This window comes from Sus scrofa, chromosome 11 (genome assembly GCF_054392235.1).
Source record: "Sus scrofa isolate SSC_HxYL_T2T_F1_AM1 chromosome 11, Sscrofa_HxYL_maternal_Yorkshire_Landrace_v2.0, whole genome shotgun sequence".
NCBI lineage: Eukaryota > Metazoa > Chordata > Mammalia > Artiodactyla > Suidae > Sus > Sus scrofa.
In genome coordinates, this window is record NC_139393.1 from 16,878,812 (window position 1) to 16,903,890 (window position 25,079).

Genomic DNA, 25,079 nt, shown 5'->3' on the forward strand with positions numbered 1-25,079 from the left:
CCCCCAAAAAAAAAGTATCTATCCACACACACTGTTGGTGAGAATGTAAACTGGCGCAGCCACTATGGAAGACAGTACGGAGGTTCCTTAAAAAACTAAAACTGAAACTACCGTGTGATCCAGCAATCCTACTCCTGGGCATATAGCTGATTAAAGATACATGCACCCCAATGTTTATAACAGCATTATTTATAACAGCTAAGATATGGACGCAACCTAAGTATCCATCAACAAATTAATGGAACACTACTCAGTCATAAAAAAGAATGAAATAATGACAAGTGCAGCAACATGGATGGACCTGTTGGGAATTCTGGGTAGTGAATTAAGTTACACAGAGAAAGACAAATATTGTATCACTCATATATGGAACTGAAAAATAAACAAATATAACAAAACAGAAACAGACTTACAGATACAGAGAACAAACTTGTGGTTACCAGTGGGGAGAGGTAGATGGGGGTGGGGGGGGGACGGATTAAGAAATGCAAGCTACTATGTATAAAATAAATAAGCTAAAGATATTGTACAGCAGAAGGAATACACCCAATATTTTCTATTTTTAAATGGACTATAATCTGTAAGAATTTTGAGTCACTATGTTGTACGCCTGAAACAAATATTGTAAATCCACTGCACCTCAACTCTTTTAAAAAGTACCCAAACAAATCTTTCTTTCGCAAGTTGAGTAAAATGATGGGAGCTCAATGAATGCCTACTGATTCAATAAATATACAAATCATTTCTTAGGTATTTCTTTTTTTGCTTTCTTTTTTTTTTTGCTTTTTTTTCAGAGCCGCATTCATGGCATATGGAGGTTCCCAGGCTAGGGGTTGAATGGGAGCTACAGATGCCAGCCTATACCACAGCCACAGCAACGCAGGATCCAAGCCGCATCTGTGAGCTACACCACAGCTCACAGCAATGCCAGATCCTTAACCCACTGAGCGAGGGCAGGGATGGAACCCACAACCTCATGGTAGTACTAGTGGGATTCGTTTCCGCTGCACCACTACGGGAACTCCATTTACTTATTTCTTTTGGTCTTTTGCCATTACTAGGGCCACTCCTGCGGTATATGGGGATTCCCAGGCTAGGGGTCGAATCGGAGCTGTATCCACCGGCCTACACAAGAGCCACAGCAACTCGGGATCCGAGCCGAGCCTGCAACCTACACCACAGCTCACAGCAACACTGGATTCTTAACCCACTGAGCAAGAGCAGGGATCAAATCCACAACCTCATGGTTTCTAGTCGGATTCATTAACCACTGAGCCACAACGGGAACTCCCATTTACTTATTTCTTAAAGTCATCTAGATTAGCAAAATTACTGTATCTATAAAAATGAAAACACTTATAGCTACGTGCCAGACATTGTTCTAGGAGCTCACCTCACAGTTTGCCCTATGAAAGGCTGTGAGAGTCAGGCGGATGTTTCCAAATCCTCCGATCCCATTCCTTCCAAGCACGTGGTAGGATGGCACTTCCCAGACCCTTTAAATTTAGGCATGACCATGAGACCAGCTTTGACTGACGAGGTATAAGTGGAAGTGATGCGTGTCACTTCTGAGAAGAGGTCTATAAAAGCCAGAGCAGGACCTGCCAGGTCCCTTCCCCCTTGGGGTGAGGGGCGATGCCCAAGTTGGTGGAGCCTCTGTTGATCCACCACCTCTGTTAGCAAAGCCCACAGCCAACTCTCAACAGCCACAAACCATAGGGAGAAATAATCTTTGCGGTGTAAACCCCTGAGATTTAAAGGTTTGTCACTGCAACATAATTCAGTCTATCCTGACTTATACAAGGCAGGTGAAAGACACACAGTATTTCTTCTCCAATGTTCCGTCATTCAGATTGTTCATTAATCCAGACTGTTCTCTCCCGACCACATGATCTGCTCCCTTTTGCTCCCCTCACAACTTCCAGAAAACAAGTCATAAAAATCACTCAGCATTTTAGCACTTTTATAAAATTAAAATTTTATACATTCCTTTATTTTTTTAAATGCTGCTTTTTAAAAAGTCATTACAGGATTTTTTTTAAGGGTAATTCACCTGCCAAAACATATACATACACACACAAAAGTAATTCATCCTTGTAAAATATTCAAATAATACCTACATATAAAAAGTGAAAAATAGTCAGACCTTACTCCAATTCATTTATATGCATATACAGACTCTTTTTTTAAGAGGGAGAAGTATCACAAAAATAGTATAAATGCTACTTTACTACTTGTTTATTTAATGGTCCATAGATAACTTTCCAGTTAATGACTGCATTCTATAGCCATCATATCATTTATTTAACCATTTCCCTACTAATGGATGTATTGGCTTGTTCCATGTTTGTATTTAACTGCAGGGCTACAATAAACATCTTTGCCATTGTTTCTATAAAATTTATCCAAGGGGGCTTGCTGAGAAAAAAGGGTAAGTACATTTCACATTTTGACAGGTACTGCCAAACTGCTCCCCAAAATGATGGTATCGATCTAATAGTACTGCCAATAGCATAGAAAAGCACCGTATCTCCCCAGAATCTTACAAAACTGGATGTTATCGATTTTTTTAAATATGTGCCAACTTGGGAATCAAACACATGGTGTTTCATTATTTTTCTAAGTTTGCATTGTTCTTTCCTAACCTTTTTGGACTCTTTATTTTATTTAGGAAAACATCTGCCTTGCCATACTTTTCATTTTTTAATAAGGTGCGTCTTATTAGTTACTTGTAGAAGTTCTTTATCTATTATGAATATCAAGACTTTTTAATCGATATTGCAAATATTTTTTCCAAGCCACCATTTATAAATGCTGGGCTTCAGCATATTGATTTATTTTAAATATAGTTCAATCCATCAAAGTGTCCCATTATACTATCTAGGTTTCAAGATATGGTCCTTTAAATTCCAAGCTTTATAGGTTAACTATGAGAATATTTCCACAAAGAATAAATTAATCCTGATTTTTTAGCTCCTTAAATCCACCCTGAACTTTATTTTTTTATGTAAATGTTTATGTGGACTGCCCTTGGATGATAAAACTGTAGCCCACCGGATCCTGGGGGCAGAGCCCCCTTGCCTACCCGCTTGCATCTCTCACAAGTGTCTTATCTTAATACATATATTTCTTGCCTATCAAAAAAATAATAATAAATAAATGTATATGTGACCTATCTCTCTGGATGCTGAAGCTTAAATAAGAAGCAACCAGCACAGCATCCAGTATGCAGTAGGTTTGCACTAAATGTTCATTCATTTTATTGCTCTTGAGTCCCATTATTTTAGAGACAAAAGGCACATAATTCCTCTCAAAATATTGTCCGTCAGAATTCCAACTGTGTCCAGGGTCCTCAGCCCACACTACTGCATTTCCCAGCCTTGTGTACAGCTGGGGCTGGCAGTGGGACACAGTTCGTGCTAATGAGATGCAAGTAGAAGTCACTGAACTGAGCTTCCAGGAAGCTCTTTGAAAGAGAACAGGCACAACGGGTCCACGCCTTTTGCCATCTGCTCTCCTCCTCCTTCTTGCCTGGAAGGCAGGTGTGATGCTGGCTGGAGAGCAGCCGTCTTGAGACTTCGAAGTGCTAAGATTAGGAAGGATGGCCAAATGGAAAGGCAGAAGCACTCTGGGGCTTGGACGGCTTTGACCAATCCTGGAATGCCAACTTCTGAACTTATTACAAGAGGAAAATAATCCCTTTTCTTGTGTGAGACATTATTAACGAGTCAGGTTTTCTGTTAATTGCAGCAGAATGTAGTATCTAAACTACATGTCATGGTTCACCTAGTATCTTCATACAGATCTTAAAATACTCTCCATTTTCATGGCTTGAGATGGCCTTTCGAAGAAAAGCTATGCTGGTTTGAAGGGAAAGTTCTCCATTCACAGATTTATCTCATTTTTAAGGGAGCCATCAAATCATTAAAAGCACTTCAAATAGAAACCCAAGAGAACCCTTAAGCAGAAGTCAGTAATCAGCAACATATGGTGTCACCTGTGTTAAGCCCAGTGTTAAATTACCCGTATCGAGGCCTCACACAGCTCATTTCAGTTGCGAAATAAAATTTTAGAGATAAAAAAAAAAAAATTGTTCAAAAGAAAAAAATCACAGCATTGGAGGTACTCAATAATTATGCAGAAGTGAATTTTAATGTTTGTCATTAATCAATCCCCAAGAATTTGAGCTCCCTTGTAGTTTTAAATGAAATTAAGAATTAAGAAAATATTCCAGAAGGTGCCCAGGGAAAGTCCCACCACTGTCCAAGATCATATTCTTCAGAGTATATCACCAGATTAGAAGGAAAAGAACAAGCTGAGGGAACTATTTAGCCACCTTGCTAGATAGCTGGTCCTAATTTTGGTCCTCTCACTTCAGCGGGCTGGCGCTCCAACCCTGAAAAAAGAGCAAGAGGGTGAGAAAGAGTCCTTGTCAACATGGCTGTGGCTTCAGCCTGAGGAAGAAGGGCGGGTAGAAGCCATCCCAGCCATGTCATCTCCACCAGGCAGGGCATTTAGTCACTGCTGCCGCCAGGAATCATTTTCTTTTAATATCCACCATCCCCCATCAAAGTGTCTTTCCCATGACATTTAAAATTGTGGGGAGGACTGGGCCCCAAGGATGCAGAAGTTCCCAGACCAGGGATTTAATCTGCACCGCAGCAGCGACCTGAGCCACTGGGGAACGCCTACATTAAATATTTGTACGTGAACTCTTCGACTAGGTATCACCTCTCTGCCTCAGACTGAACACTGACCTGGTTTGTCTCTGCAAGAAGAAGGAATGTACCGCAGGCTGCTGATCAGTCTCTGTACCCTCTACCTGTACGAGGTGGGGAAGAAAAGAGAAGAGCGGGGTGGAGTGCAGAGAAGAAACTCAAAGAACTTTCTGCAAACAGCAGCACCAAGAACATCACATCCATGATGTTCACGACCTCCCATTTGAACAATAACAATACAGTTTCCAAAGCCAGACATAACAGCCCCCACTCCCATTCGATCGAATAGCTTAATCAGTTATTTTAATTCCTTTATAAATGGCCATATCACTGCTCAGAACTTGATACAATTTTAAAAATACATATCCACAAACTTAGGCAGAGTGTAACAAACTTTTTTTTTAATAATGATTTTTATTTTTTCCATTATGGCTGGTTTACAGTGTTGTGTGCATTTGCTACTGTATAGCAAGGTGACCCAGTCACACATACATGTATACATTCTTTTTTCTCACATTATCATGCTCCATCACAAGTGACTAAGATATAGTTGCCAGTGCTAGAGAGCAGGCTCTCATTGCTTATCCATTCCAAAGGCAATAGTTTGCCTCTGTTAACCCCAGAGTTGCACACCTTCTCCCTCCCCCTTGGCAACCACAAGTCTGTTTTCCAAATCCATGACTTTCTTTTCTATGGAGAAGTTCATTTGTGCCATATATTAGATTCCAGCTATAAGTGATATCACATGGTATTTGTCTTTCTCTAACTTATTTCACTTAGAATAACAGTCTCTAGTTCCATCCATGTTGCCACAAATGGCATTATTTTGTTCTTTTTTATGGCTGAGTAGTATTCCATTGTGTCTATATATGCTTCTTAATCCATTCATCTGTCGATGGATATCTGGGTTGTTTCCTTGTCCTGGCTATTGTGAATAGAGCTGCAATGAACATGCAACCCCATGTGTCTTTTTCAAGGAAAGTTTTATTTCCGGATATATGCCCAAGAGTGGGATTGCTGGATCATATGGTAGTTCTATATACAGTTTTCTGAGGTACCTCCACACTGTTCTCCATAGTGGCTGTACCAGCTTACATTCCCACCAACAGTGCAGGAGGGTTCCCTTTTCTCCACACCCTCTCCAGCATTTGTTATGTGTGAACGTATTAATGATGGCCATTCTGACTGGTGTGAAGTGGTACCTCACTGTGGTTTTGATTTGCATTTCTCTAATAATCAGTGATATTGAACATTTGTTCATGTGCTTGTGGGCCGTCTGTATACCTTCTTTGGAGAAATGTCTATTCAGGTCTTTTGCCCATTTTTCCATTGGGTTGTTGGCTTTTTTGCTGTTGAGTTGTATAAGTTGTTTGTATACTTTAGAGATTAAGCTCTTGTCAGTTGCATCATTCAAAACTATTTTCTCCCATTACGTAGGTTGTCTTTTTGGTTTTTTTATGGTTTCCTTTGCTGTGCAAAAGCTTGTCAGTTTGATTAGGTCCCATTGGTTTATTTTTGCTTTTATTTTATTGCCTTGGGAGTAACAAACTTTTTGAAATGTATATTTACAAGACAGTAAAAAAAGAAAAAATTTAATTGTAAAAGGACTTCTCAACTTGTTAATTTGTAAACTTCCAATTTGTCAGACAAGATAAGAAGGTAAATAACAGTATCAGTGAGAATTTCAAAGCGGTGTTTGTCACAGGTAATCAACCACAAAATAATTAGGCGCTGTCTAAAATGCATTTCAAACACAAATGCCCAAATTTGGTAATCCAGTTCCCTCCCAAGCAGGGAGGTAGGGCTGTTTAAAGTGAAGCTACACAATGGAAGAGGAAGAGCACTTGATGAGGAACCCGATGTGTATTTCAATTCTCCTGGCTTCACTAGTGAAGTCAGCATCTAGTGATCATCATTCCATTTAAAGATCAGTGAGTCTTAGTTTCCTTGCCTGTAAAAGGGCAACAATGATACCCAGCTCAATTAGGATGCTTTCCACTGGAATAAGGAAAATTTATTCTCTGGTAACAAGAAGTCAAGCAGCAGGGCAGCTCCAGGGCTAGTTAATTTCCATCTTTCTTTTCTACCGTATTCCACATGCTGACTTATTTTCAAGACACCTTGCCTTATAGTCACAAAATTGCTGTAGCAGCTCCAGGTGGGCATATCCAGTCATAACAACAGGCAGTGAACAAAAAGAGACTGTTTCTTCCAAGTGTGTCTGGACAAAGGGAGGGAACTTTTCCTAGATGTACCTCCCTCCCAGCCAACCTCCCCTCACATCGCTGGCCAGAAATGGGTCACATACCTACTCCTAAACCAATCCCTGGCAAAGGGAAGGAACTTCTAGTAACAGGCTTAGACTAATTAGAATTTACTTAGTGATGGATACCTGAACAGAATTGGGGTTCAGGACTTCCCAGTGTAGCTCAGCAGGTGAAGAGTCCCGACTAGTATCCATGAGGAGTTGGCTGGATCTTTGGCCTCACTCAATGGGTTAAGGCTCCAGCATTGCTGTGAGCTGCAGTGTAGGTCACAGACGCAGCCTGGATCCAGCGATGCTGTGGCTGTGGCGTAGGCCGGCGGCTGTAGCTCCAATTCAGCCCCTAGCCTGGGAGCTTCCATATGCCACAGGTGCAGCCCTAAAAAGAAAGGAAAAAAAAAAATTTGGGTTCAGCCAGCAACAAACATGTGAGAAAAAGAATGTATGTATATGCGTAACTGGGTCACTTTGCAGTACAGAAGAAATTGACAGAATATTATAAATAGACTGTAATTTTATTTTTTTTCTGATTATAATTTTAAAAAATTTAAAAAAAGAAAGAAAGAATGGAGTTCCTGTCGTGGCGCAGAAGAAATGAATCCGACTAGGAACCATGAGGTTGCGGGTTCAATCCCTGGCCTTGCTCAGTGGGTTAATTCTGAGCGTTTTGGCATTGCCGTCAGCTGGAGTAGGTCGCAGACAAGGCTTGGATCTGGAGTTACTGTGGCTGTGGTGTAAGCCAGCAGCTGTAGCTCCGATTAGACCCCCTAACCTGGGAAACTCCATATGCCATGGGCGCAGCCCTAAAAAAAAAAAAAAAGAATGAAGTAGACAACTAACTAGGCAGATAATCAAGTGTTGGAACCCCTTACTTTCAGATACTTCAGTGAGGAGCAAATGATAAAGCATGAAAACACTATAAAGCATAACATGCCTTACAGATATAAAAGATTATTATATTCATTCAAGGAGAATGTTGTGTTTTAAGGGAGCGAAATCTCAATGATGAAATAGATTCATTTAAAAACGGGATTTTGTTGTTGTTGTTGTTGTTCACGCCTGCAGTATGTGGAAGTTCTTGGGCCAGGGATGAAACCTGCGTCACATCAGCAACCCAGAGCCACAGCAGTGACAACACCAACCCTTTAACCCACTGCACCACAAGAGAACTACAAGGGTATTCTTAAAAAAAAAAAAAAAAAAAAATATATATATATATATATATATATATATATATATAATTAAACAGCAAACTGTAATGACCACCATTCAAATAATAATAAAAGGTGAATCCCGAACTACTATAAATATATGCATTTTTCAAATATATGCAGATTGACAACATGAAGCATCAGCAATAGGTTTTACAGCCCATATACACTTCTATCCTATATTCACCAGTATTTTCTGAGCACCTGCTATGTACCAGACACTATTCTAAGCACTGTGATAACATGGCAAACAAAGCAAAATTCCTGCTTTGTCAGTACTGAATTGCATAATCATTTTTGAAGACAAGCATTCTTAATCACCAACATGGGAAGTTATCAGAATGTGTGTAATTTTCAATTGATTACAATAGCTTCAGTTTTTCTTTACTTCTACTTTCCCCTACCACTCAAAAATAAAACCATGAATCTGGGGTGGGGGGGGATTTTGACAGGCTCTCATCATTAGAACAAAGGATAAATTCACCAGATTCCTCTCTGTTGCCTCCCTTCGCCCCCAATTCTGGATGAAGGCCTTAAAGCAGAGCCACATTTCAGCTATCATTTCTGAAAAGAATACTTGCAAAGGATAGAGCTAAAATAGCATCAATATCTATAGAACAAAAACAATCAAATATACACAAAATACTGATAACCAGAGAAGCCCAAGACCAAACCTATGACGGATGTTTTCCATGACCATCATTCATTAAGAGCAAATTTGACATCATACTTTTTTTTCCAGCAATCTTTCAAGTACATTTGGCTTTCCACATCCAGGGGTTCTGCACCTACAGATCTCAGCAGCCCTCAGATTGGGGAAAAAAAATTCCAGTAAGTTCCAAAAGGCAAAACTTGAATTTGCCAAGCACTAGAAACTCTTCACATAGTATTTATAAATATTCATATAGCATTTACATTATATTAGGCATTATAGAGATGATTTAAAGCATGCAGGAGAATGCGCGTGGATTATATGCAAATATTATGCCAAGTTAGATAAAAGACTTGTGCATCTCAGGATTTTTGTATCCTCAAGGGTCCTAGAACTAACCCCCATCAGATACTGAGGGACAACTATACATTTTACATTCACGCCAACCCTTATCAAACAAGAGAAATAATATTATTGGATACAACGAGGATTTGGTTGCCTTACTTTTTCATCCACAGAAGCAGAGTTATATGATACCAAAAAGTCACACAAACCAGAAATGGGAACGAAACATGTACTTAAGAATTCATCACCTGGCTTTCAGTTAAAAGAATTTTCTCTAGTAATCTCATACAATAAATACATAATACTTATGCATATTAGAGGAGAAAAAACTATTTCCTAAACAAATGAGTATTCAGCAAAGGTTTTTCTTCTTTCTTTTTTTTTTTTTGCTTTTTAGGGCCACACCCTCGGCATATGGAGGTTCCCAGGCTAGGGGTCTAATCGGAGCTACAGCTGCCGGCCTACACCACAGCCACAGCAACACAGGACCCGAGCCGAGTCTGCAACCTACACCATAACTCACAGCAAGGCCAGATCCTTAACCACTGAGCGAGGTCAGGGATCGAACCCGCAACCTCATGGTTACTAGTCACAACGGGAACTCCTTCAGCAGAGTTTTTTAAAGGATTCACTTTATTTCACTCCTTTAGAGATCTTTACTCAAGGCCACACCAACTTTCCTCTTTTTATTGGGAAAGATACATGATTTGCTATCTGTTTCTAAGCAGAGAACAGAGTGAAAGCATTACTGTGTGTTACAAAGCCACTCCCCCGTGCCCTTGACCTGTGCCAACAGACACAGTAACAACCACCTCACAAACTCTTACTTCTCTTCCCTCAAACTTTGAGTTTTAACTTTTTTCTTACTTCCCAAAGCCCTGAAACTTTATACCCACAAAAATTATCAATGGAAGGAATTAGACAGTTGGTTACTCAGCCAGAGGCAGCCAAGTAAGTTTGGGGGCAAAATAACCGAGACGATACAGCTCTGAGTCCAACTCAGGACCTGCACATGCATCAGCTGTTGAGATGAGGGAAGTCACATTTCTGTCTGTGCCTCTCCAGCTCCACGAATTCACCACCCCGGCCACAGAACACAGCCGAGGCTCTCAGGGTAGAAACGTCTATCTAAGATGTTTAGTGCTACCCTCTTGATTTGGGTATAGGTCAGAAAAAAAGACAAGAATTCTATGTGCTTCAGCTTCCATTCCATCTTTGACTAATAATCAGCACTGATCAGAAACGATTCCTTTGAGGAGTATACAAAACAGGATAGAGGAAGAACTAGACCTTCAGGGCTTGCTCTAAATCAAGTCTCCTAGGAACTTCCCTGAGAATCAATTTAGCTTTTAAAAATGAAGATCAGGTTGCCAAATGCACCATATAATGGATGCCTAATTTGACACCTTGGCACACTGACGCAATCTAAGTGAATTTTCAAGATAACAAGCAAATTCTATTTTTTCTTTTAATCACTTTCATGGTAGACTTTCTAACATATTTTCTTGTGTCCTTAAACATAAATTAGCCTTTTTTTGATGCCTCAAATACAGATATCCCAGGAGCACAGTCTTACACAGGGAGCTGCTTGTTTTAAAACTAAATGTCCCCAACTCTCACTTTGCTTTTAGGTTTTTGTTTTTTGTTTTTGTCTTTTTGCCTTTTCTTGGACCGCTCCCGCGGCATATGGAGGTTCCCAGGCTAGGGGTCTAATCGGAGCTGTAGCCACCAGCCTACGCCACAGCCACAGCAATGCAGCATCTGAGCCACGTCTGTGACCTACACGACAGCTCACAGCAACGCCAGATCCTTAACCCACTGAGCGAGGCCAAGGATCGAACTCGCATCCTCATGGGTACTAGTCGGGCTTGTTAACCACTGAGCCATGATGGGTGCTCCATATATTCACTTTCCATAATTTTTCTAAGGTGAACTGTCAATTCTGGATCATATTATTATGAAGAACTTAATTAGCTCTTTTCACAATCCTAATATTCTGAGGGCCAGGCAACCAATTTGTTAGAGTTCTACTTAAGGTAAACATCAGTTTAAAAAAAAAAAAAAAAAAAAGGTGAGAATATTATTTATCTCCAGCAGGTGTAATCAGGAAGGGGGTGGTCCTTCGGAGGGGACAGCAATGTTCAATTTCTTGACATGGGTGTTTCTTTTTCAATAGTGCACTTAACTATACATTCATGTTTTAATATGCTTTATGTAACTTTAAAAAAGATTAAAACAACACAGAGACAGAGAGTTAAATGGGAAGATACCCTTTTCCCCACCCTCATTCCAGCACGCACTCACATAGACACACACACAGAGCAACGTTCATTCGGGTAGTAACTCAGTTGCTTATAATTATATTTTTAGATGACAGCCAATGAGTTTTGTAGAAGACACTTCATTTCAGCATTGTTTGTAATAGAAGAAAGAAAAATGAAAAAAGGTGGCAACAACCTAAATGTTCCTAATAGGAAAACAGTAAAATTAATTACAGTACTGAATGAGGCAGATCACCTAATTCTGAGATGAAAATAATGTCCACGACTATATTTAATTAAATGAGCAAGTTGCAGAATAAATACGCATGTCTGATATGATCTTATTTGTATAAGAAGGAGAGAATGAATGTGACTATTTCTCAAGTTTTATGAATGCCTAAGAAACTATTAACAGTGGTACCCTAAAGTATGTGGAAATAGCTAATGAGGAAAAACAGGGGGATTTTATTTTCTATCCTTTGATTCTATCTGAATTCCTAGCCAGTAAGCATGTATTTCTTTAAAAGTAAAAAATTAAATAAACATATTAGTCCGATTTGCTGCTGTAACAAATTACTACAAAAACTTAATGGCTTAAAACAGCACAAATGTATTCTCTTTTGGTTCTGGTGGCCAGAAGTTCAAAATGAGTCTTAATTAAGGGGCTAAAATCCAGGTGTTAGCAGAGCTGATTCCTTCTGGAGGCAGGAGAGTAGAATCTTGTCTCTTCCAGCTTCTGGGGGGCTGCCAGCATCCTTGACCTGCGGTCACATTGCTCCAATCTCTGCCTTCATCCTCACACTGCCTTCTCCTCTGACTGCAATCCTCCTGCCTCCCTCTTTTAAAGACCTCCGTGATTACCCTGGGCCCATCCCAATAATCCAGGATATCTCCTCATCTCAAGATTCTTAATCACATCTGCAAAGCCCTTTCACCATAAAAAGTTACATAGTGTCGGGATCTGGCGATTAGGATGGGAACACTGGGGCTGGGGTGGGGGGGACCACTGTTCAGCCTACACCACCAAGTATGTGCCAATGTATCCCTGAAGGATGCCTCTCCCATCTGAGATGTAGGGGAAGGGACGAGAGGGAGCAGTTTAACTCTTATACTTCTGTATCATTTTAAAATCTGACATTGAATATGTATTGTTTTATTAAAAACCCAATATATATACCCCATCTCATCCATTCTAAGATACCACCAAACACAGATACATTTTATTCCATGTATGACTGAGAAAGATAAAGCACTGGTTAAACTATGATTTCGCTGTAATATCATGGTAGATGGTTTGTAAAAATGCACTCAGGAATCCCTCCCATCCCACCATCTGTGTACAGCCTTTGCAATGCGATCTGACTGCTCCTCTCATCCAGAGGGAGACTCGACTTCCCCACTCCTTGACTCTAGGCTTGGCCTTGTAACTTGCTTTGGCTGATGGGGCATCAGCAACACTGATGCAAACAGAGGCTGCAAAGGTGCCTGCACACACTGGGGCTATCCTTTTCTCTTGTTGCTGCCTTTCTACCACATGAACAAGCCCGGGTGGCTCTAGCAGCCATCCTACCAATTCAATGAACCTTATACAAATAATAATTATTGTTTGAAACCACTAATCCTGACATCCAAAAAAAAATGTAAGGGTTAAGGAAAAAAAGCAGATCTTTGAATCAATGAAATACAGTATTTCAGTAAGTACATTTCAGTAGAATATCAGCATACAAGTTAACTGTCTAAAGGGTGTGTCTAGGAGGAAAATATACAACTTTTAGGGAGCAGGGTTTTTTATAAAGGTCATTTTTGCTTATTTTTCTGACTTTTAGTTCCATTTCCCACAGCCGAAGTCACTGAATTAAGTGATCACTGGCACTGCAGTGATACTGGTTTCTGCCACAGAATATTAAAGCAAGATAAATTATCTTCTCCATTCAATGGGAAAGAACCTAACCACTAGAACTAAATGGTGAAAAATTATTACTTTGACATTCAGGTGGGTACTATGAATCATAAGTTAAGAGTGAAAATGCTGGCAAATACCTCAACTTTATTAAAGTATGTAATTTATCAAAAAACTGAAAATACGGTGGCACAATGAGTTGTATTTGTTACATCTGCAACTTTTTAACTGGAATGATTCTAAACATAAGAAAGGTTCCCGTTTCGTCTTGCTACAATACCATGTTTATAGGCATGTTATGACCTTCTTGTTCCTACTCTGCTGATATAAACAAGGCACGCTTTGTTAATGAAAGGTCAAATGACAGGTATTGTGACAGCTACATTTCCTACACTGTTGACTTAAAATCCAGTTTCTGGATTGTGATAACAGCTACCATTTACAGACTGCTTGTTTTCCAAATAAGCAGTTATGACAATATGTAATTTGGGTGTATAATTGAAGATAAATAAACAGGAGAAATAAGTATATTATGCCAAGGCAATTTCTTCTCCACATACACAAGGAGTTACATAAATTCTTGGATTATTAATTTAATGCATTGTAGTACAGCAGAAATTATCACAACATTGTAAATCAACTGTACTTCAATAAAACTTTTTAAAATTTTTTTAAAAATTAAAAAAAAAGATTTACTGCAGAGTTAGTCACTGAGTGCTTATAATGTGCCTGACACTGTGCTTAAGACTGGGGACACAAAATCCCCACTAAAAACCAAATCTCTTAAATTTTTGAATTGGAGATAGCAACCGTGAATTAATGCCTTTTCTAAGGTCTCAAAATCCTATCATGCATCAGAAGCTTTATATACAACTCCTTATGTATTTTGATACTTATAATACTTACAAGCACCATGATACATTTTATTTTTGGGTTTTTTTTTGGGGGGGGGTTGTCTTTTTGCCTTTGCTAGGGCCGCCTCCTCGGTATATGGAGGTTCCCAGGCTAGGGGTCGAATCGGAGCTGTAGCCACCGGCCTACGCCACAGCCACAGCAACGCTGGATCCCAGCCTCATCTGCAACCCACACCACAGCTCACGGCAACACCAGATCCTTAACCCACTGAGTGAGGCCAGGGACTGAACCCGCAACCTCATGGTTCCTAGTCCGATTCGTTAACCACTGCGCCATGACGGGAACTCCCATGATACATTTTAAAAATGACTTTAACCTCTCTAAGAGAAGTTACACAGCAAGTAAGTGGAGGAGCTGGGCTTTAAATCTGGCAGGTCTGAGTTCCTGTCGTGGCTCAGCAGTTAATGAACCTAACTAGTATCCATGAGGATGCAGTTTCGATCCCTGGCCTCGCTCAGTGGGTTAAGAATGTGGTGTTGCCATGGGCTGTGATGTAGGTCACAGACGCAGCTCAGATCTGGCATGGCTGTGGCTATGGCATAGGCCCGCAGCTACAGCTCTGATTTGATCCCTAGCCTGGGAACCTCCATATGCCGTGGGTGCAGCCCTAAAAAGACAAAAATAAATAAATTAATTAAAATAAAAGACAAATAAATAAATCTGGCAGGTCTATCTGGCCTTCTTTACCACTCAACACTGCCTTTGCTGTCTCTGCCTTTTGCTTTTGATTTAAAGTAAGAAGAGAACTGTTTCAATTTTTGCTAAAATAAAAGATAAGAACAAACTCATGGTAACAAGAAAAAAAAAAAGGCATCTTGGAAGCAATTCATGATAAAACGCTTGGAAAGCCCTCTTCCCGTCCTCATAAGGCACGTGACCATCAGTCCCCAATGAGGACTTTTAAAAGGGCTCCTGCATCTTGTGAGGCTCTCAGATGCACCTAATACCCCCAGCATCCTCCTCAATCATCTGGCGTGGATTTATCATCCAGGAATTCAACTGTTCTAAACTTTAGTAAACATATTTCTCTATATGGCTCTAAATAATGAGCTCCACAAGCAATGGTTATACTCACAAAAGCAAAACTTTTTTTTTTTTTTTTTTGTCTTTTTTTGTTGTTGTTGCTATTTCTTGGGCCGCTCCCGCGGCATATGGAGGTTCCCAGGCTAGGGGTTGAATCGGAGCTGTAGCCACCGGCCTACGCCAGAGCCACAGCAACGCGGGATCCGAGCCGCGTCTGCAACCTACACCACAGCTCACGGCAACGCCGGATCGTTAACCCACTGAGCAAGGGCAGGGACCGAACCCGCAACCTCATGGTTCCTAGTCGGACTCGTTAACCACTGCGCCACGACGGGAACTCCCACAAAAGCAAAACTTTTTAATTTACACCAAAATTATTTCCTTCACATAAATTTCCAACAGAGGGCCCTTTAGTTTTAATATTTTAACATATTTGGTAAAAATTCTCCATGAATGTACAATCCACATCCACCGTGATTCTCTATTATTCAACGATGAACTTTCATCTTTCAAGGATGGATTCTTAATAACAAGAACATCCACTGAATGTTTACGACAGAGCAGGCTCTTTACTCAATCTTTACATGAATTACATCCCTTAAATTCTCACATCCTGGGAACTTTCCTATGCCACAGGTGTGGCCCTAAAAAAAAAAAATAATGCATGCCAATTTATAATATTTATCGACAAGGCTCTTAGAAAAAGCATTTATGTTAGGGCTGCCTCCTTCATTTTTATCCCCGCAGAAATTTCTGCTTCAGGGAGTTTCCATTGTGGCTCAGCAGGTTATAAGCCCGACTAGTATCCATGAAGATATGGGTTCAATCCCTGGCCTACACCACAGCTCACGACAACGCCTGATCCTTAACCCACTGAGCAAGGCCACTCTCTCCAGACATGCTGTTATGTGAAAAACAGCAGCCTGTGAATACCCCATGCAGCCAACCAGGCCCTCCTCACAGAATACACAGCCCTTCCTGATTTCGCTCAGAGTCACATCTACAATTCTTCAAATCCAATACTTGGAGCAGGTAAAGAAGGCATCGCAAGAGTATACAAAGGATGTCTACCCTCTTTTTTATTTAATATGTATTATCACTTGTTGCTTGCTTAGCTGCTTTGCTGGCTTTTCCTCTGAAAAAACAAGTACAGCCTATTGCCATTTGCATGGAGGCCCCACATGGGTCCTTCTACACCTTCCTCAACAGAGCCTCGGAGAGCGGGTGGGATACAAGGAAGATGAAGGAAGGGCTTGGGGTCCAACGAGCCAGGTGCAGGCACATCCCACTCTGCCTCTTCCTGGCTGCATCAGATCCTTCATCTTTCAAACAAGAGTAAAATACTAGCTTCCTAAAAGCATCTGGAAGATTAAATAAAAAAAAACATATAAAGCACAAACAGGGCTTAACGCAGTGCTTGGCACCTGGTATGTACTCAGTAAATGTTAGCTATTATTAATCACTATTAATATCTTTGAGGTTTTTCGGTCTCCTCCCTGAAACTGTGTGCGTATGTGCCAAACAGGCTGGTTTCACATAATTTTTTGAATTTCAGCTTGTTAAATGTATAAGGAAATAGATTAGATATCTATATACCTCTATCTCTATCTGCATATATATATTTACCCATATATGTGTGTATATATATATTTACATATACTTTTCATCCATCAGGAAAAAAAATATCCTATGTTGCCATGTGTTTTGATTTGGAGTTTAGAAAATATGGTGGCCATATGGGGTCCCCTCACCAGTGCTGAAATATGTCAAATAACAATGGCTTTTTGCTCAGAAATACTCACTGTGAAATACGGACCCATTCCTCACTTTAAATTCCCTACAGGAAAATAGCAGTCAACATGTCAAATCAGCAAATGAAGCAATGAGGAGAAAATGGCTATTGCACATGTCACGTGCCATACACAGGCGCAGGTTTCAAGGAAAAGAGGGCAATGAAAATCATGAGAAGAGCAAGAGTCAGTGTTCATTACTCTGCTGCTACCAGATCAGTAACCAACAACACGCTAAGCTGCCAGGGCACAGGCCCATCTCAGGGCCACCCTGCCCCAGTGGTGGGCACGTGCTGGGCTGCTGACTTTATAGCTTTTTTCTGAGACTTCCCCTCCACTCCCCCATCCACAGGCTGCAGCAGTGATTACCATACTCCTGCAACACGACCCCATTTCTGGCCGCACTCTTAGAACAGACAACTGACCTAGCAGGACCCATGAGTCCCTCCCAAGGAACTCTGGAACGGGACTGAGAGTCTGACATCAATCTCTCCCAGCTCATCAAGACTATAACAGGTAAAATTCAGGAGTAGCTGGCAGCCATGTTCTGCCATGTGGACTAAAAAAGAAACAAGGGAAGCTGGCAGGGAGAGGGCACTTCCTAGTTGTCCATATACTCCAGTCTTTAAACCTGAGAGAATCGGCCATTGTATTATTAGAAGACAGCTAGTTTCAGAGCGATCCCTATAAAGCAGAGGGAGGCCTCACGAACTAACACACAAAACATAAGCCTCTACTGCTCCAATTTTGCCTACTATGCTCAAAGTCCCGAGCAGAGGCCTTGAAAAACACAGGGATGAAGACCCTAGAGCCTAAGATAAACAAAAATTGTCAACGCATGTGAGGAGGTGTTTACCTGAAGACTGAGCCGAGGGAATGCAGCTATCAGATCAGGAGGAGGCCACGTGCAGGCATGGCTAATCCCCAGAGCAGTTGCACAAGTGAAAAGTTTCCAGTTGCCAAAGCAGAAATGCCCACTGAGATTCCTATCAGGGTACTTATCAGAGCATGTGCAAATCCTATCAGTTTTCCTTTCATAAAATCTCACAACCCACAACAGGGAGGGAGCTGAACTCTTCTCTGCAGAGTCTTCAGAATTTTACATATGCAGGTACTATCTATCACCTTAAAGAGAAGTTCAATTATTTTTTAAATATACTGCTAGTATCTAACTATTTTCACCTGCTATTTTTTGTTCAAATATTCTGAACTTTAGTTACAGTCTGGATGAGCCAGTCCCCAAGAAAAATAAACTACCAAATAAGTAACCATTTTTTAATCTTCAAGCCTATGTCTTTTGTACTATGATTATTTAATTCTCAAACTGTGGTAATTTCCTCCCCTCATTACATTTCAAATAACTAAATATTTTGCCATTTCGATCCATTCTCTCTGCAAATCCATCCAGGATCTGTCATCAGCTTTAACCTCACTTTTCCACTTGCATAGGCATGGACTGACTACTAGGCAACAAAAGCAATAGATCTGTTTTTTAAAGTAAAAGTTTCAGGAAAACACTAAGCGGTAAGCAATGTTGGACACTGAAAGTACTGACTACAATAGCATCCCTAAAAAGATAAACTTGATATTTGTGCAATATAAAAAAAAACAAACTGTCCATTGCTTCAAGTTTTCAAGTTCAAGTTCAGCCCTTCAGGTTCAAAAATGGAATTTCTCAGTAATTATTTAGTGGTAAGACCTCAAAAAGAACCTAGTCTTCTTTTTTTTTTTTTAAACTCTTTTTAGGGCTGCACCCACTGCATATGGAGGTTCCCAGGCTAGGGGTCTAATCGGAGCTGTTGCCGCCAGCCTACACCACAGCTATAGCCACACCAGAACCGAGCCACATCTGCAACTTACACCACAGCTCATGGCAATGCCAGATCCTTAACCCACTGAACAAGGCCCGGGATTGAACACGCAACCTCATGGAAAAAGAACCTAGTCTTAAATATAAAGTAACAATTACAGTCAAAGACAACTTATAAGAGGGCAACCCCGGTTCCAATGGACCACTGGAAGCTACTCAGATCAGAGAAATCTCAAGAAACTAACCTTTTGTTCAGATATCAACAATCAATAACTTAGGGTGTGTATAGTTCTTCTGGGTTGAAATTTTTTTTTCTTTTGGTCTTTTTTTTTTTTTGCCATTTCTTGGGCCGCTCCTTCGGCATATGGAGGTTCCCAGGCTAGGGGTCCAATCGGAGCTATAGCTCCCGGCCTACGCCAGAGCCACAGCAGGGCGGGATCCGAGCCACGTCTGCGACCTACACCACAGCTCACGGCAACTGCCGGATCCTTAACCCACTGAGCAAGGGCAGGGACCGAACCCGCAACCTCATGGTTCCTAGTTGGATTCGTTAACCACTGCGCCACAACAGGAACTCCATGTACCACATCTTCTTGATCCACTCCTCTGTCGATGGACATTTAGGTTGTTTCCATGTCTTGGCTATTGTATACAGTGCTGCAATGAACACTGGAGTACATGTGTCTTTTCAAGTCATGGTTTTCTCTGGATAGATGCCCAGGAGTGGGATTGCTAGATCAAATGGTAATTCTGTTTTTAGTTTTCTGAGGAATCTCCATACTGCTTTCCATAGTGGTTGCACCAATTTACACTCCCACCAACAATTTAATAGGGTTCCCTTTTCTCCACATCCTCTCCACCACTTACTGTTTGTAGACTTTTTGATGATGGCCATTCTGGCTGGTGTAAGGTGGTACCTCAGAGTGGTTTTGATTTGCATTTCTCTAATAATGAGTGATGCTGAACATCTTTTCATGTGTTTCTCGGCCATCTGTATGTCTTCTTTGGAGAACTGTCTGTTTAGTTCTTCTGCCCATTTTCTGATGGTTTTTTTTTTTTTTTTTTTTTTTTTTGGTATTGAGCTGCAGAAGGTGTTTATAAATTTTGGAGATTAATCCCTTGTCAGTCGCTTCATTTGCAAAGATTTTTCTCCCATTCTGTGGGTTGTCTTTTCATTTTGTTTAGGGTTTCCTTGGTTGTGCAGAAACTTTTAAGTTCCATTTGTTTATTTTTATTTTTATTGTCATTACTCTAGGAGGTAGATCTGAGAAGATATTGCTGTGGTTTACGTCAGAGAGTATTTGACCGATGTTTCCCTCTAAGAGTTTTATAGTATCTGGTCTTATATATAGGTCTTTACTCCATTTGCAGTTTATTTTTTTGTATGGTGTTAGGAAGTGTTCTAATTTCATTCTTTTACATGTGGCTGTCCAGTTTTCCCAGCACTACTTATTGAAGGGGCTGTCTTTTCTCCACTGAATATTCTTACCTCCTTTGCCATAGATTAGTTGACTGTAGGTGCATGGGTTTAATTCTGGGCTTTCTATCCTATTCCCCTGATCTATATTTCTGTCTTTGTGCCAGTACCATATGGTTTTGATGATTATAGCTTTGTAGTATAGTCTGAAGTCCAGGAGCCTGATTCCTCTAGCTCCATTTTTCTTTCTCAGGATGGCTTTGGCTATTTTCTGGGTCTTTTGTTCTTCCAAACAAACTTGAAAATATTTTGTTCTAGTTCTGTGAAAAATGTCCTTGGTAAACAATTATAAATTACTGAAGAGTAAAGTAATATAGCAAGGTTGCAGGGTACAACGTTAATATATAAAAATTAATTGGTTTCCTACATACAAGCAATGAGGAGGAATCTGAAACTAAAAACACAATATTATTTATATTAGCATCCCCAAAAGGAAATACTTAGATATAAATCTAGTAAAATATGTACAAGAGCTCTATGAAGAAAATTACAAAATTCTAGTGGGCAAAATCTGATTGTTTTGCTAGTAGCTGTCATACAGCTGACAATGTGTTTATTCAAAATGGATGCCGGGAGTGCCCAGCATGGCACAGCGGAAATGAATCCGACTAGGAACCATGAAGTTGCAGGTTCAATCCCAGGCCTCGCTCAGTGGGTTAAGGATCCAGCATCACTGTAAGCTGTGGTGTAGGTCACAGACAACAGCTCAGATCTGGCATTGCTGTGGCTGTGGTGTAGGCTGGTGGCTACAGCTCCGATTAGACTCCTAGCCTGGGAACCTCCACATGCCTCTGGTGCAGCCCTAAAAAGACAAAAGACGAAAAAAAAAAGGGGGGGGGATGCCATTTGAAATGGATGCCTTGCCAATTAAAAAGTTTAATGTCAGGCACTTGCACTATCAAGTCCTGGAAGACATTAACAGAGAAACTCTAGAAGTCTTCGGGTATGATGGTGCCTTTTTAGATACAACACAAAAGATAATCCATGAAAAAAATAATTGATAAGCTGAACTTTAAAAACTTCTGTTCTGTAAAAGACAGTATCAAGAGAAATAAAAGAGAAGCCACAGACTGGGAGAAAATATTTGCAAAAGACACATTTGATAAAAGACTTTATCCAAAATAAAAATGGGCCAAACATCTTAACACACACCTCCCCAAAGAAAATCTAAAGGTGGCAAATAAGCACATGAAAAGATCCTTTGGAGTTCCCGTTGCGGCGCAGTGGTTAACGAATCTGACTAGGCACCATGAGGTTGCGGGTTCAGTCCCTGCCCTTGCTCAGTGCGTTAAGGATCCGGTGTTGCCGTGAGCTGTGGTGTAGGTTGCAGACGCGGCGGCTCGGATCCCGCGTTGTTGTGGCTCTGGCGTAGGCCGGTGGCTACAGCTCCGATTCAACCCCTAGCCTGGGAACCTCCATATGCCGCGGGAGCGGCCCAAGAAATAGCAAAAAGACAAAAAAAAAAAAAAAAAAAAAAAAAAAGATACTTTACCGTCACAACAATAAGGAAATGAACGTGAAAACCACAATAAAATACTACCGACACACCTAGTAAAATGGCCAAAATGCAGAACTCTTACCACCACCAGATGCTGGTGAAGACGCAGAGCAACAGGGACTCTCAGACATTGCTGGTGGGAATACCCAACAGTACAGCCACTCTGGAGGACCATTTGACAGCTCCTTACAAAACTCTCACCATACAACCCAGTACTAGTGCTCCTCGGTATTTACCCCAAAGACCTGAAAACATGTCCACCCAAAAACCTGAACACGGATGTTTATGAAAGCTTTACTGATAATTGTCAAAACCTGGAAGCAACCAAGATCAGCAGTAGGTCAATGGATCATCAAACCGGGACATTCAGACAAATGGAATATTATTTGGTGCTAAAAAGAAATAAGCCATCAAGCCATGAAGATCCATGAAGGAACCATAAATGTATGTCACTAAATGAAGGAAGCCACTCTGAAAAGCTGCATACCGTATGTTTCCGAAGATATGACATTTTGGAAAAAGCAAAACCATGGAGAAAATAATAAGATCAGTGGCTGGGGTGGGGTAGGTTGAGATAAAAAGGCAGCGCACAGAGGATCTTTAGGGCAGTGAAAATACTCTGTATGCCATTACCATGATGGATATGTCATTATACATGTGTCAAACTCACAGAGTATGCAACACTGAGAGTGAACCCTTTTTTTTTTTTTTGGCCATGCCCATGGCACACAGAGGTTCCCAGGACAGGGAATGAAATCCATGCCACTGTAGCGAACACAGTCACAACAGTGACAATGTCAGATTTTTAACCACTAGGCCCCCAGGGAATCAAGAGTAAATCCTATGGTAAAATATGGACATCGGGTGACAATGATGTATCAGTGTGGGCTCATCATGGTTAAAAATGTACAGTTCTGGGAGTTCCCGTTGTGGTGCAGCGAAACGAATCCAACTGGTAATCATGAGGCTGCAATTTTGATCCCTGGCCTCTCTCAGTGGGTGAAGGATCCAGCATTGCGTGTGGTATAGGAGCTGTGGTGTAGGTTGAAGACACAGATCGGATCCCACATTGCTGTGGCTGTGGTGTAGGCCAGCAGCTATAGCTCTGATTCGACGCCTACCCTGGGAACATACGCCATGTGTGCAGCCCTAAAAAGCAAAAAAAAAAAAAAAAAAAAACCAATTCTGGCGAATGATGTTGATGATGGGGGGAGACTATGCATGGGTGGGGTGGGGGTGGGCATGGGAAATCTACGTACCTCCCTCTTAATTTTGCTATAAATCTAAAACTGCCTTAACAAAATTAAATCCTCAATTTTTTTTTAAGACTAAGGTAGAATATTTTTGAAAAGAAAGCAAACCAAAAATAAAACAAAAACGTGGATGGGGGAACCAAACCTGAGAGATACAACAGCCGACAAGCACATATGTACCTACACCTAACTCACACATCAAATTAAGTATAACTAACGTCTCTAATTTAATTTTACCTTCTGAAGGAATATTGTGTTCTTCCCAACTGTTTAACAATCAAAACTTTGAAATGTAAAGAAAATTTATTAAGCCACTCAAATATGAATTCAAAAATAGTCCAAAAATCAAAATATAATAACTTAGCTAGTCCCAACATGCTTTCACCCCCAAACAAAATCTTCCTATAAAATATTGGACAGCTGGTATTCTTTATTTTTTTTTTTTTTTTTTTGCCAGCACAATCTAAAATTTAACACACAAAAATCAATAGCCTACAGAGTTCCCATTGTGGCGCAGTGGTTAACGAATCCGACTAGGAACCACAAGGTTGCGGGTTCGATTCCTCCCCTTGCTCAGTGGGTTAACGATCTGGCGTTGCCGTGAGCTGTGGTGTAGGTTGCAGACGCGGCTCGGATCCTGTGTTGTTGTGGCTCTGGCGTAGGCTGGAGGCTACAGCTCCAATTCGACCCCTAGCCTAGGAACATCCATATGCCGCAGGAGCGGCCCAAGAAATGGCAAAAAGACAAAAAAAAAAAAGAATCAGTAGCCTTTATATATTCAAACAGCAACCAGTTAGAAGCTATAATGAAAAAGAATACCCCATTTATACCATTATTATAAAAAAGAAAATACTTGAATAAATACGAAAATGCACAAAGCAGTATGAAGAAAATGTTGAAATACTTTTGAAAGTCATAAAAGTAGTCTTGAACAAATGGAAAGACATTCCTTATTCTAAGACAAGTAAAATCACACAAATAAATGATAATATATGAATTTAATGTGGTTCCAGTGAAAAACGTTTTTGCCCCAGCACTAGACATGATTCTAAAATTCATACAGAAGAATATGCAAGAACAGCTAGAAAAATCCTGGGGAAAAAAAGGGCAATGATTGAAAATGAACACTACTAAGTATCAATATACACTGAAGAAAACCTCTGTAACTAAAACAATGTGGGGATGACACATGAGTAGACATGTACACCAACAAAATATATTAAAAATGTTCAGAGAAAGATCCAGGACTAAATATAACAATACTGATAGTGGAACAATTTGACATTATAGGCCACCTGATTAGATGCAAAAAAGCATGTATCACTTATAGAATTCTTGCCAAAAAAGTCTGGCCTGGATCCAATCACAGTGAAATACATGAAGTCAGGAAACTATATCCAATTACTTGTGATGGAACATGATGGAAGATATTATGAGAAAAAGAATGTGTATGTACAATTGCATCGCTTTGCTGTATAGCAGAAATTGACAACATTGTAAATCAACTATAATAAAAAAATGTTTAAAAAGAAATGTAATACCATTAAAAGATCAAATACTTTCAGCCATGAAAAAACAAAACAAAACAAACAGACTCGCAGATGCAGAGAACAAACCAGTGGTTACCGTGGGGCGAGAAAAGAGGGAGGGGCAAGAGAGAGGCTGAGGATCAGTAGGTGCAAACTACTAGGTATAAGATAAATTAGCCGCAAGGATGTACGGTACAGCACAGGGAACATAGCCGGTATTTTAAAACTGTAAAAGGAGTACAATCTATAAAATATCAAATGACTCTTGTACATCTGAATGGACAGCTAGTATTTTCTAAGTCCCCAAAGTGTCAATGAATACTAAAACAGATTCCTGAAATTCTAACAGCATGGGAAGCCTTTTTTTCTACTGGGGATAAGCACTCCAGAAAATTTTAATGCAGATTCACAAAATAAAAAGCAATAATGTAATT

The 25,079-nt window shown here is 40.4% G+C and overlaps 1 protein-coding gene across 8 annotated transcripts in view; it reads right to left on the reverse strand.

The window, feature by feature from the left end:
* Positions 1 to 25,079, reverse strand: part of WDFY2 (WD repeat and FYVE domain containing 2) — a 179,934-nt gene that overhangs the window by 144,651 nt on the left and 10,204 nt on the right. For 2 of the 8 annotated variants that reach the window (XM_084981699.1, XM_084981696.1), the window contains exon 1: positions 17,935 to 18,054. The exons of the other annotated variants lie outside the window; for them this stretch is intronic. The gene's annotated coding sequence lies outside the window, so the exon portion shown is untranslated. Of the gene's footprint in view, positions 1 to 17,934; positions 18,055 to 25,079 lie in introns of those variants that run through there. 8 annotated transcript variants of the gene reach the window in all.